General features: G+C 33.6%; 1 protein-coding gene across 9 annotated transcripts in view; it reads left to right on the top strand.

Moving 5' to 3' along the window:
- spri (sprint) overlaps positions 1-12,222 on the top strand; it is a 69,075-nt gene that overhangs the window by 38,782 nt on the left and 18,071 nt on the right. Inside the window, exon 1 of one of the 9 annotated variants that reach the window (XM_064358806.1) lies at positions 5,077-5,102. The exons of 6 other annotated variants lie outside the window; for them this stretch is intronic. The gene's annotated coding sequence lies outside the window, so the exon portion shown is untranslated. Of the gene's footprint in view, positions 1-5,076; positions 5,103-7,770; positions 7,962-12,222 lie in introns of those variants that run through there. 2 more of the 9 variants (XM_008193320.3, XM_008193319.3) reach the window with 2 other exon arrangements.

The raw sequence follows: 12,222 nt of genomic DNA, 5'->3' as shown, positions 1-12,222 counted from the left end.
ATTAAACTCTTGAACGTCTCGGCAAAAATGAGTTCGTCTCGAATTAGCTGCCATCAAAGTGCCACACTTTGCCTTTTTATTTGATCTAAATTCAAGTTTATGGCTGCTTTTACCGCCGCATTTATGTGCAATTAACCAAATAATTAAGGAAGTGATTTTAATCACCTTGCAAGAAAATTTAGCAAAGTAACTCGTCTCCTTTGATCGTTCCCCCAAAAGGTTAATCCTTGTTATAATCCAAATGAAACAAGAGTCTGAGAGAAATCTTGAACCTATTCATAGGATCGACTTTAAAAGCTTAGATGCAATAACAATAAATCTGAGTGCGGTAAAAGGATTACAAACAACCCTTAGAAAGCCTCAGCTATTTAGCATACCTTTTCCCTCGGAACCTTTCATAATTCCGCCCTTTCGAACGAAACGAAGCGTCTAAAAACTAATTAAAAATCACAGTTAGTTAGCTTTCTTTTATCGCATTTCGCTGACGCTGTACTTGAGTAGTTTATCTCTTTGGACCGTCCACCCATGTAAGGCTAATTGGCCCTGGTGCAGCCTTTAATGAAGTGGACGTGTCCAGCCAACCCCCAAATCTTTTGTTTCTGATTAATAAGACGCTAGGGTACGGGAAAAAACGCCAGACGTATTATTGATAAAAGTTTGTTAAATTGAGTTGGCAGCATTATTGTGCCTCGTTAAAGCTCCAACTTTTCCTAGCAGACGTACAAGATTCCCATCCGCTGATCTGGAAGATCATATTTTTCCTTTTAACCAACGATTTTTTAAAACACATTTTTTCGCTACGTTATTGAGTGCAGTTTTTCCAACAGACGAGGAATGCATTTGACGGACCCCGAGCTCTAATTGGATTCTTGGCCAGGAGTTCAAATTAAATTCTGCTTTTATAGACGATTTGTTCTTTGTCATTTATTGGACGGAATGGGAATTCTATAAGGGCAGATCGAATTTATTGCGTCTGATACAAAACCATGACCATTACTTTTCCAAACTCAAGTTGAAACTTTGTGTAAAACAATTATTTGGTTTGAAGCGTGCGCCCAAAAATTCCCGAGTTTATTTAATATTTCAGATTCAATTCGTTGAACTTTTAACTCCACCTCGTCCAATTTTCATAACAGGTGTGTGGCAGGAGCACATAACTCCCAATAAAAATAAATCACTCGCAGTTCTTAAAACACAAGTTTCCATCTGTCTCGGAGTTTGCTCATAATTTAGCTTGTAGGTGAGTCCCTTAGGGCTTAGGACGAGATAAGGACGCAAACATGATAAACTACAAGCATTTCTCAAATGCACGACATGTTGATGTTTATTTGGGCTTTGATAACGAACGAATCCATCTTGTTCGATAAAAAAGAGGGAAAAACTCGCTTTAATTAAATCGTCCAACTCAATCGAAATTCCAGAACACGTAAAATATAAGTGCATAAATGCGCTTGTTCTCGCTCCAGTTTTGATCAAGTTATGAAACTTATCCAAACAGCAAAGCCATTTTTTACGAGACTGCGTGCTTTAAACTCTTGACAATTCCGAATGAGGGAAAGGGGGTGAAAAATATGTTTAATATCGTAAGGGATGCGAAATGAAATTACGAATAGCCCCTGTTATGGGTATCTTTATTGTTCCGCCTAATTGTTTCAATTATTACAACGAGAGCACAATTGTGCAAATAACAGCACACGTTTCATTTGTGTGGCCAAAAAAATTAGGTGAAATATCGAGGGTTATTTAAACAAAAGCGCGTTGTTTTACTGCAAAATAAAATCATAGCAACCCAGGCGCTGGTCACTTAAATGAGGGTGAAAATATTCGCTTCACGTAGCAACCATCTGTTTCAAAAAGTGGCTAATTACGAGCAAGCCCGACATTTTGAATTGTACAAAGAGACGTTATGACATAATAAAACGCTCTGGACAATAATAAAAAAACTAAACATTTTGCAACAGAGTCGCTAGTATTGGTTTTGTGTTTCCATCATCACAAAGAGCATTGTTGGATTACGCTTGGGGCGTTTAACCGCCACCCCTTTCGCGGTGCGACCGCAGAATCCAAGGCCCTAAGCAATCTGACTCCTTGGCTGAGACAGAATTTTCATCGTCAGACGACGACCAGTGATGCAGTCTGGTGTGTGTCAGGTCGCATAAGCAACGGAAATGAATGCGGGGGCTTCAGGAAATGGCATCTGCGAGAGAGAACGGCTGCTGATTTGAATGCGTTCTGCCACAATGGCTGCGCTACAATGGCCCCTTAATTCCGGCGATTGCCGATTTTCAACTGTTGAAACACAATTAGGGGGCATTGTCACCAAGTGGGCTCTGAAATTGCCAGATATTGCAGCCTTAAGAATCGATACATTTCAACTCTGCAAATTGGTGCAAAATACATTTAATACATTAAATTTTTTGTCTTGTACTTGACAATTTTTGTGAAATAATTACGTTTCTGCGTTGGTCAAAATTTGGAAAATATTATTTTAGAGTATGAATAATTTTCTTTCGACCAAATTTTGTCATTTTTCAGCATATTTTTAACGAAATTGCTTTTTTCTTCCAAAATAAATGAGTTTCAGGTCCAAAAACGAACTAAATTAATAAAATAAGACTTCATTACATTTTTCAAATAAATAAAATAATGTCGATTTCGATATAATTTCGTGGTTTCTGGCTAATTTAAAAAAAACGAAAACTTTTTTTAAGTCACCAAATAACCAAAAGTAATAACATATTCGGCTTATTAATTTTGGAATTTTTGCTTGGTTTTAACAAAATCTTCCGCAATAATTGTGTTTCCATCTGTAAAGGACACAAATACCCTCAAAAAACATACAACATTGTGTAATTATTGCGTTAATTCAAGATTTTTCTACGAAATTTTGGCTCATTTTTTAAAAAATCTTGAGAGAAAATTGTTCAAATGATCAAACACTTGTCCACAACAGGCAAAATCAAAGCCATTCTTGATATAATTTGGTGATTTTTCTGTTATTTTGTAAGAATAACACAATTTTTTAACGAATTGTGTAAGATAATTGCGTTTATAACTGTTTATAACATACAGAAAGTTACAAAAATTAAATAATTTTCGACTTATTTGGTGATTTTTCGGTTTGTTTTAGCGACATTTCTAAACGTAAAATTTAAAATTTAAACTCAAAAAAACTACTTTCGACCAACTGTTGTTTTCTCGATTTATTTTGACGATTTTTTTTTAGATTTTTGATCGAAAAAATGAGATAACATCGCAATTTCGATCTAATTCGGTGATTTTTCATCTAATTTACGAAAATTTTTCGAAAAGACTTTTTTTTCCAGTCTTTTTTAACAATATTTTAGGAAAAAAAGGAGGTTTTAGCCTTAAAATGTGCTTAAAAACAGCAGACATAACATTATTTTTATTTAAAGGAATCTCTAGCTGAAATAATCTTATTTTCACTAAAAAAACTATTGTTTTTATCTTAAAATTATGTTTAAAATTTTGAAAAAAGCAGAATTCACACAATTTTTGGCCTAATTTGGTCAAAAGTTTGAAAGATCATTTTATTTGTTTACACTTTATTGGTGATTTTTCTATTTGTTTTAACTCAAAAACGGAATGTTACTTTCGACCAATTGTTGTTTTCTCGACTTATTTTGACGGTTTTTTTTAGCCTTTCGATCTAAAAAAATGAGATAACATCGCAATTTTGATCTAATTCGGTGATTTTTCATCTAATTTACGAAAATTGTTTTTACATCAACTTAAAAAAGACCTATTTTAGTTCAATTTGGTGACATTTTGGTCGTTTTTGACGAAAGAATAAAGGAAAAAATAAGATAATTTTGGATTTAAGTTAGTGATCATTTGGTTTCTCGTAAAAAATAGATTTTAGTCCTAAAACGTTTTTAAATGCCCAAGAAAGGTAAAAATTACATTATTTTTAACTAGAATTGATTGTTCTAAAATGTTTTTGATTTTCCAGTCTTTTTTAACAATATTTCAGGAAAAAGGGAGGTGTTAGCCTTAAAATACATAACATTTTTTTTTTTTTGATAAAAATTTACTTTGTAATAAATACAATAAAGAAATCTCTAGCTGAAACAATCTTATTTTCACTAAAAAAAACTATTGTTTTATCTTAAAAATGTGTTTAAAATCTTGAAGAAGGCAGAACAATTTTCGGCCTAATTTGGTGAAAATTTTGAAAGATCATTTTATTTTTTTACACTTTATTGCAAAAGTGCTACAATTTTCGGCGTATTTTACGGATTAATTCTTCAGTAAAGTGCCCCAGCGCTGAAACTTCAATCAGCTTTAATGAAAAAATACATCGTCATCAAAGACAGTTTTGCGCCTCGTTCGAGGAAAAAGCATTTGGGTCCATGCCGATGATGAGAGCCCTATTAGGTTATCCCGAACAAGGGTTTTTAGCTTGGTCCCTTCTGACTACATTACAGAGGGCGCTGTAAATTAATTAAAGGAGTAATTGATTAATTAAGCAGCTCCAGTAAACATCCTTTATTAATATGAGCATGAGATATACACCCTCTGTTCGGTTGCTGTTCACTTTAAATAAAAATCGAACGCAGTAAAAGCCCACACATGAATTTTATTAATCCGTGTCCAGACAGTACATCACACGTTATAAATTATTTTTAAATCCTCTCGCTTCGACGACAACTTGAATAAATACGGGAAATGGGATTCAAGATATTTGAATAGGCTTGGACGAAAAATCAATGAGTTATTCTGTCGCCCCTTTCGCACACTATTATCTGATAGGGTGCAGGTCAAAGCGCCGCGGCTTTATCATAAGTGTCGCCGTAAAAAATGATTTTTTTTGCGTTCTAAATATATTATTATGCAAAGGAGTGAAGAATAAAAGAAAATGGGCGAGCAAATGACTAGGGCGGGCCCCTTCAAGGGCGTAATTGCGAAAAAAGCGCCTTCTACCTGTCTTTTCGCCATTCTGAATCGACAATGAACCGCACATTTATAATAAATCAGATTAACGCGTTTTTGATGATTTCCCTGAAACCGTAGCTTTGTCTCTTGATTAAATTATGTTTTCTTTGTTCCAGGTAAGTTAATCGCATTTTCTCCCACCCGCCGTAAGTAAATTATTTATTTAAGAAAGTAAATACAAGCAAGTGCCTTCGTGTCGTGCATTTACTGCAACCAATTTAAAATTTGTGCTGCCAAGACTCTGTTTACAGTTGCCAAATAGTCGTCGTAAATTTTAATACACATGCTCGACATGAGATGATAAGGCTACTTTTAAATTCACTCAAAGTTAAAATCGATACGGCAACAGTCGTGAATCTAATTGGGCAAAAATGTAAATAAGAAACTCAATGAAAGGGCTGTTTATTAATAATTTATAAACTTGGATAATTAATTCCAAGTGCGCCGCCGAATTAATTTCATTACGAGATTTTGGTAAAAATTCAATACTGGCGTTTGAAGCGAGTTTGTTCTGCAAGTGACCCGAGCCCAATCTAAAAACTCTCAATTTCAGGATAATTAATTCCCGGTAGCGTCCGCCTGTCATGGCTGAAATTAATTCCCTCTTCGAATCAATGAAATATCTTTACCCTGTCGGTAACAATAACAGGGCGGAAGGGTCATGCGGGCACAGATAAAAGGGCCTAAGGGGATGATGTAGAATCAATCAGAGTGTCAATTAGTACAACTACTCGCTTCAGTTTCTAAGGAGAAAAATTTAATCGAATTTGTTTTACATTTAATTAAAAGAGGTGTCTGGTGTTATGTTTTATTCCACCCTTGTGTGATGAGCGTTCGGTTGGTTGGCAGCAAGTCCTACGTCTGGTTTTGGCCACCGTTTCATGTTTATTTATGCGAATTTGCATGAATACCAAGTTTGCTTTGCCTCTCTTTCATTTACTGGGCGCGAGACGTATTTGCATTGTGCTGTGTAACTTCATCAAATATCATTTTTAATAGAATATTAATAATGCATTTAAACGCAAAGTGGCGTAAAATCCAAGGAAAAATCTTAAATGACTGACTTAACATTTTTTTGAATTATTTTTTTATTCCTTCATGAAATGAAATTCCAATAATTAATCAAACTTTTTTATTATAGTTTTCTTAACCACAATGCTTCAGCTTTTGTTGAAAACAAATTAAGTCACGAAAGAAATTAGGTGGAAAAAAATTGGTTCAAGCGTTTTAGCACTTTTTTTCAATTTTATTATAATTTTTCACCAAAGTTAAACAAAAAGCACCAAATTCAGGAATTTTCCACGCATTTGGGGTGATTTTTAAGTTCGTAATTTCTTGAGAAATTCTGAAAAAAAGTCAAAAAATCTCATTTTTGCCGAATTTCATCTGAAATTTCCTAAAAAATCATCAAATTTGTGTATTTTTTGTCAAAACTAGTAAAAAACATCGTGAAATTTGCGCCGTTTTTCAAGCATTTTTGCACAAAAAATCTACTAAATTAGTGTTAGCACTGTATTATTTTTTAATTATTTCGGAATTCCATTGCATTTTTCGGCGAGAAATTCACCTATTTCGCGAAATTCAAAATCAAAAAAAATCATTCAAAATCAAATAGGGTGGAAAAACACAATTTGCTACCTTTTTCAAACAGTTTCAGCACTTTTTCAGCCTGAAACACAAATGTTTGGCAAAATTTCAGCCAAAATTTAGAGAATTGTTGTTCATTTTTAAACTAGAAACTCATTTATTTCCCTAAATTTTGTCAAAAAACATCCAAAAACCACAAATTTATTGCAGACTTTGCAGTCCTAAAACAATGTATATTTAATTATTTAGGCTGAAAGCGTTAAGTTAATCTGCAATTAAATGCGTGATTAACTGATCACGTGACCAAATTGAACAAATTTGATTGGTCCGTTCGCGTTGTTAACTTTTAACAACGAATTAAATTTTAACAAACCGGCCGTAAATTATTTAAATATATAATTAATTATTTAACCATGTAAGGACAAATTTGGTATCTGGTGACCAATTTTTGAGTTTGAATTTTTTCTTAAAAGTTTTATACCAATTTTTGTAATTAACTCAACATTACAAACTGCTATAGTTGCTTTAATTTGATTAATACGCAAATGTTTTGCACAAATTAGGTCGCAAAAAACATTTTCTGAATTTTTTTTCAATTTGAAACTCTATTTTTTTATTTTAATTTACAACCAATTGCTTTTCTGGAAATTATTAATTTCCATACATTTTTCATCTTCAAAAAATTATCATTCTTCATAGTTTCAATCCATTTTTCTTTTTCTATACTTTTCGAACTACTTTGTGATATTTTTTTATTTTCAATTTATTAGTTTGTTTTCTTTCTTGATTTTCTTCCTCTACATTTTTCTCGATTTTCTAAAGAAATTATTTCTACTTCCACTCCTGCATTAATTTCTTCAATTCGTGAATTAGACGAAACTTTTACTTTTTTTATTCCATCTTCTTCACTTTCAGGAACTTTTTTTTGACCATTTATTCGTATTTCACCACTTGTAAAAGTATCATATTTATTCAATCAAACAACTGGTGAGAGGTTCGTTGTTACTTTCATCGAAATATTTTCACTCGATGGCCTTTAACACCAAGCTAGGAATTCCAGCCAAGTCGTGATAATTCGTATCAGTTTCCCACAATCATCAGTGTGTATGATTCCTGCAGCAAATCCGGATTGAAGAGTCATCAATTACCCAAACATTATCATTCGTCCACCAAAGCGGTGTTGGGCACGCGCTTGTCTGTTTTAACCGGACTAACTCCTGCTGCGTGTGCTCGCTCTCTCCTGCTATGCCGGTTTCGGTTTCTGCAGTTCGGTTCGCGACTTGGCGGCTGCAGGATTGTGCTGTTGTTGTGAACGAACGCCTGTGACACGTTGGATGTGTTTTTACTACAAAATCGGTCATTGTCCCGGTAAATCATTTCATGTTGGTCGATATTCCACACATAAACAAACCATTAAGGTTCGTTCACCCGATTTTCAAAATTCAGCGATACACCAAAACCTTCACTCACTTTCCAATAAATGTGTCCAAGCCAACAATTCGTAGCCGGAAATTGGCCAGCAAGTCGCATTTCCGGTAGTAATATTTTGAGTTACATTTTGTAATTTGAGCCCATCTTGAGTAAAACAGTGAGCGGTTTAGTTTTGCGTTTCAAGGCTAGCAAGTTGTAAAATGTAGATTCCAGACTAGCGAACATATTGATTAATTTGGGACAAGTGCAGATTTTTCGCTCCCAAAATAATTTTCTTGTTAAAAAGTTTGCTACCAAAGCAAAGAAGTTGTTGATTAAAATTTTCTCGAGCCTTTTAACGCTTGAAATCTTGTAAGTACAATCAAAGTTGGAGCTTTTGGACGTAAATTGATTGAAAAAGCTCAAGTTTCCGTCAAGCCGTCTTTCATTGCCTGCTTAATTTAACATTAAAAACGTCGGTTTAATCAGCACACCTGCCCGAAAATTTATTCTCGTAGCTAAAAGTTTTCACATCCCACGCAATTTCATAAATCTCCAATTAGTCAAAAACGCCTACTAACACAAAATTTCGAGTCGTGACACTCTTCCAATGAAGGTCAAGTCGTCAAGTTTCACTTATCTCGGAAACAACAATTTTGAATTTCACTGAAAATTTTCTTATGCATCTGTAGAAGATTTTTCGAAATAAAAACGTAACGTAAATTATTATAAAACTGCAGAGATTAAAAAATTGGAAAATTGAAATTAAAAAAAACGAAAAACTGAAAAATTTAGAAAATGAACGCGAAATATGGGGAATAAGAAAATACGATTAAAACACTAAAAATTACGTAAATGAGTTTCATAAAGTGATCTAAGATCGCGTCCTTATTTGGCGGTTTCACTTGAAATTATAATCGTTTAGAGTACAAGTGGGTTAATTAGAATTCGCCACTTTTACCGGCAACCAAACAATGGTGAACAATCCCAAGTGTGAGTTTTTCTTTGATTAGCAACGTTGTTGTCGTCCTTGGATCGAATTTAAATATCACGTCGGCATTCACGATTTTAATGCGGGTAAAAGTCTGTGTGAGAGAAAAAAAACTTCAATTGTGACGCTATGCGGAAGATAACTATTTAGTTGTGAGCCGTTCGACAAATTCAATATATCGCTGAACGTTTCCTTTGATATGGAGCTTTGAGACTGCTGCTGGAAGCTCTCCACCCATCATGTATATTTTATGCCCGTGGAGGTTGTTTGATTTATTCGGTACTTCAAAAGATCCAATCATCTTTCATGCTTCGGTGGCTTTGTTAACAGTGCGCTATTTCAATTAAACGACACCAAATCTTGTAATCATAGATAAGGGCATGCGTACAACCGGGAAAATTCGCGTTACTTCCTGCCACAGTCTCGGAATATCCGGTGTTTTTTTCTTAAATACAATAATAGAAACGGTTAGGTCTAATTAAGATTGTTTCTCCAATGACATCTCTTAATTAACGAGCGTTGAACTTAGTAGAGCTTATCGCTTATGTGCTACTTGTCCACGAAAAATCGGTCACTATCTGATTACTTGTTCGCTTTGTTGTTGTTACAAAATTCAAGGGGAATGTTATAACAACAAGACGAAATGTTTGTGTTCATACGGAGGCAAACATCGATTTTTCGATAAAGTGGAATAACAGTGATAAGAGTTATATTATCCGTTCACGATTGTTTTAAATTCTCAGCAGGCGTAGATATATTTTTCTTAGGTTGGCCTCAGGTACTGTCTTTATGACGTTGTCTTGTCAAAAATTCGCTATGTTGTCAGTTCTACTGCTTATTATTTTAAAATGTCGAAAATAATTTCTGTTGATAAGAAAGTGTGCATGAAAAGATGCTTTGAAGGATGCAAGAAAGACAGACCCGACTTTTTTAACTAATGATAATGAGTAGAATAACAATAAAAACGTATTCAATTATTTATTTAAAAAACGAAGCAAACTGACAACAGTCCTTGGTTGTCATCAATTATAACCCAAAATAAATTTCTTATGACAACTCACAGTACTGCCAAATAAAATGTCAGATTTTCATAGACAGTCCGAATTTAAAACAATCGTGAACAGTGTATACGTTCAACAAAGAAAGAAATTGTTGAGAGGTTTTACTGTAATTAAAAAACTGTAGAACTACAGAGTAAGAAAAAATAAGAAACTTAAAAACTGTCTAAACAACTGACTGGAGGTAGATAAAGAAAAAATCTGTAGAAGTAAAATAAAATTACAACGAAATAAATAATAAAAAAAATATATTTTCAAATCGGGTCAGTATTGATGATTCAAAATTGCGAAAATAGAACCTCTCGCATATTTTGGCACCGTTTGATAATTTTGTGAGTGTTATCGTCCATCATATTTCACATTATCGTGAAACATGGGCTCATTATCCGCATTTTTTATGTATTTGAGTCGTTGTTTTCAATTCCCATTAATCGTTAACCCTTCTTCGTTAGCTAGTCGCCTGTTGCGTGTTTCGTCTCCTAATTGAGTTTTCTCGAATTCCCTTCCGTTAATTCGTCACCCAGCTCACGTAACCCATAAACAACCGTCAAAATAATTAATCTGCCTCGATACATTATATTTGCTTTTGCAACACAAAGTGAAGCGTTCTCACACAATTAATTTTAATTTAGTTCCATCAACGGCATTCCATTGCTGCGTGTCACGAAAAAATAAATACATCAGCATGTGAAACTATGATTTTTTGCAGTGATGTAATACAAAGTGTAAACATTTGCAAGATGGCGGTGACACACCACGTTACCGTTTCATTTTTGCCATAGATCGACGACCTGCTGCTGCAGACGACTTTCACTATTATTCACACTCGTTAAAGTAAAATTCCGCAAATTATGCGCTTTGATTGGTTTATTTTTTTGCTTTGCTTTGGCTTGTCCATTAATTTCGCTTCTTCTGGGTTCTTGGACAAGAAATAGCTGATAAAGGAGAGGATCTGCAGCAGGCAGTTGACGCCCACCTTGAGTTATTGAAAGTTGGGAGCTGCTAGCACGCATCGCAGATTTTGAGAGAGGAAACGGTTTTTGCACACAGTAGTGTGTGTGTTACCTAATTGAAGTGTTTGGGAAACTTGACAAAGATTTAATTAGGAACACTGACATTTGTATGCAGAAAAAAGCCATTCATTATTCAAAACACACCGGTTTCCATCTTTGGTGCCTCTAAGGAATACGTAACGATAAGAATTATAAAATTAGTTTCTCTCTCTCAAGAGAACAAATCAAAATTATATTAATTTTTAACTACTCGTAATGTGGTCATTTTTGCTTTAAATTTATAGAATGAGTGAGTTTTTAGCTCAAAATAATAAATTTTCGATTAATTAGAAGTTCTCTGAGCGGGTTTCAAAGAAATTGTGCAAAAAAGCTTCTTACTTTTGGTTCACTTTGATACAAACCATTGTGGTGCAAATGACTAACCTGTTACCATGACAACTTCTGCCAAGAGTACGCTATTTGCAACACAATGGTTTTTATGAAAGTGAACTGAATATAGGCTTAATCACTCTGTGCTAACGCCTAAGTTATCAAAATTTATATTTAATTTGATCTTTGCTTAGCAAATTTCTAAAGAAAAGAAGAAATAAGTCTCTCTGTCTCAAGAAAACAAACTAGTTTATTTAGCCAAAATGTCCGTAATTTTTAATTAATTTGGTGATTTTTGACAAATTTTATGAAAATGTCAGTTTTTAGCTCAAAACATAGAATTTTCGACAAATTACAAAATGTTTTCTTATAGCGTATTTAATTTTCTTTTGAAGAAAACGAAATAAATCATTCTAAACCGGTCAAAAGTATCTCAATTTTTATCTAATTTCGTGATTTTTTACGAAAATTCTGAAAACATGTGCCTTTTTAGTGCAAAATAACATAATTTTTAATGTAATTAAATGATTATTTTGAAGTGTTTTAATGAAATTTTGGAAAAAAGGTTAAGACAACAAACCAAATGACTGTGAGTAAGTCAAAGTTCGTCTGTTTTTTAAATAATTTAGCTATTTTTGATGCTAGAGAAGTGTTTTTAGCTCAAAATGACGAATTTTTGACGTTTTTTTGAAACGTTTTAATGACATTTTGCAACACAAAAGTGGTTCTCTAGCCAATTTAGGTGAAGAAAGGTCGAAAGTACTTTAAGTTTTATCTAATATCATCATATTTGAGGAGATTTTACAAAATTATGAGGTTTTAGGTGAAAATAACGTAA

Source organism: Tribolium castaneum, chromosome 9, assembly GCF_031307605.1.
Source record: "Tribolium castaneum strain GA2 chromosome 9, icTriCast1.1, whole genome shotgun sequence".
NCBI classification, from domain to species: domain Eukaryota; kingdom Metazoa; phylum Arthropoda; class Insecta; order Coleoptera; family Tenebrionidae; genus Tribolium; species Tribolium castaneum.
The sequence above is the reverse complement of the archived record's forward strand: the minus strand, read 5'-3'. Positions and strand labels throughout refer to the sequence as shown.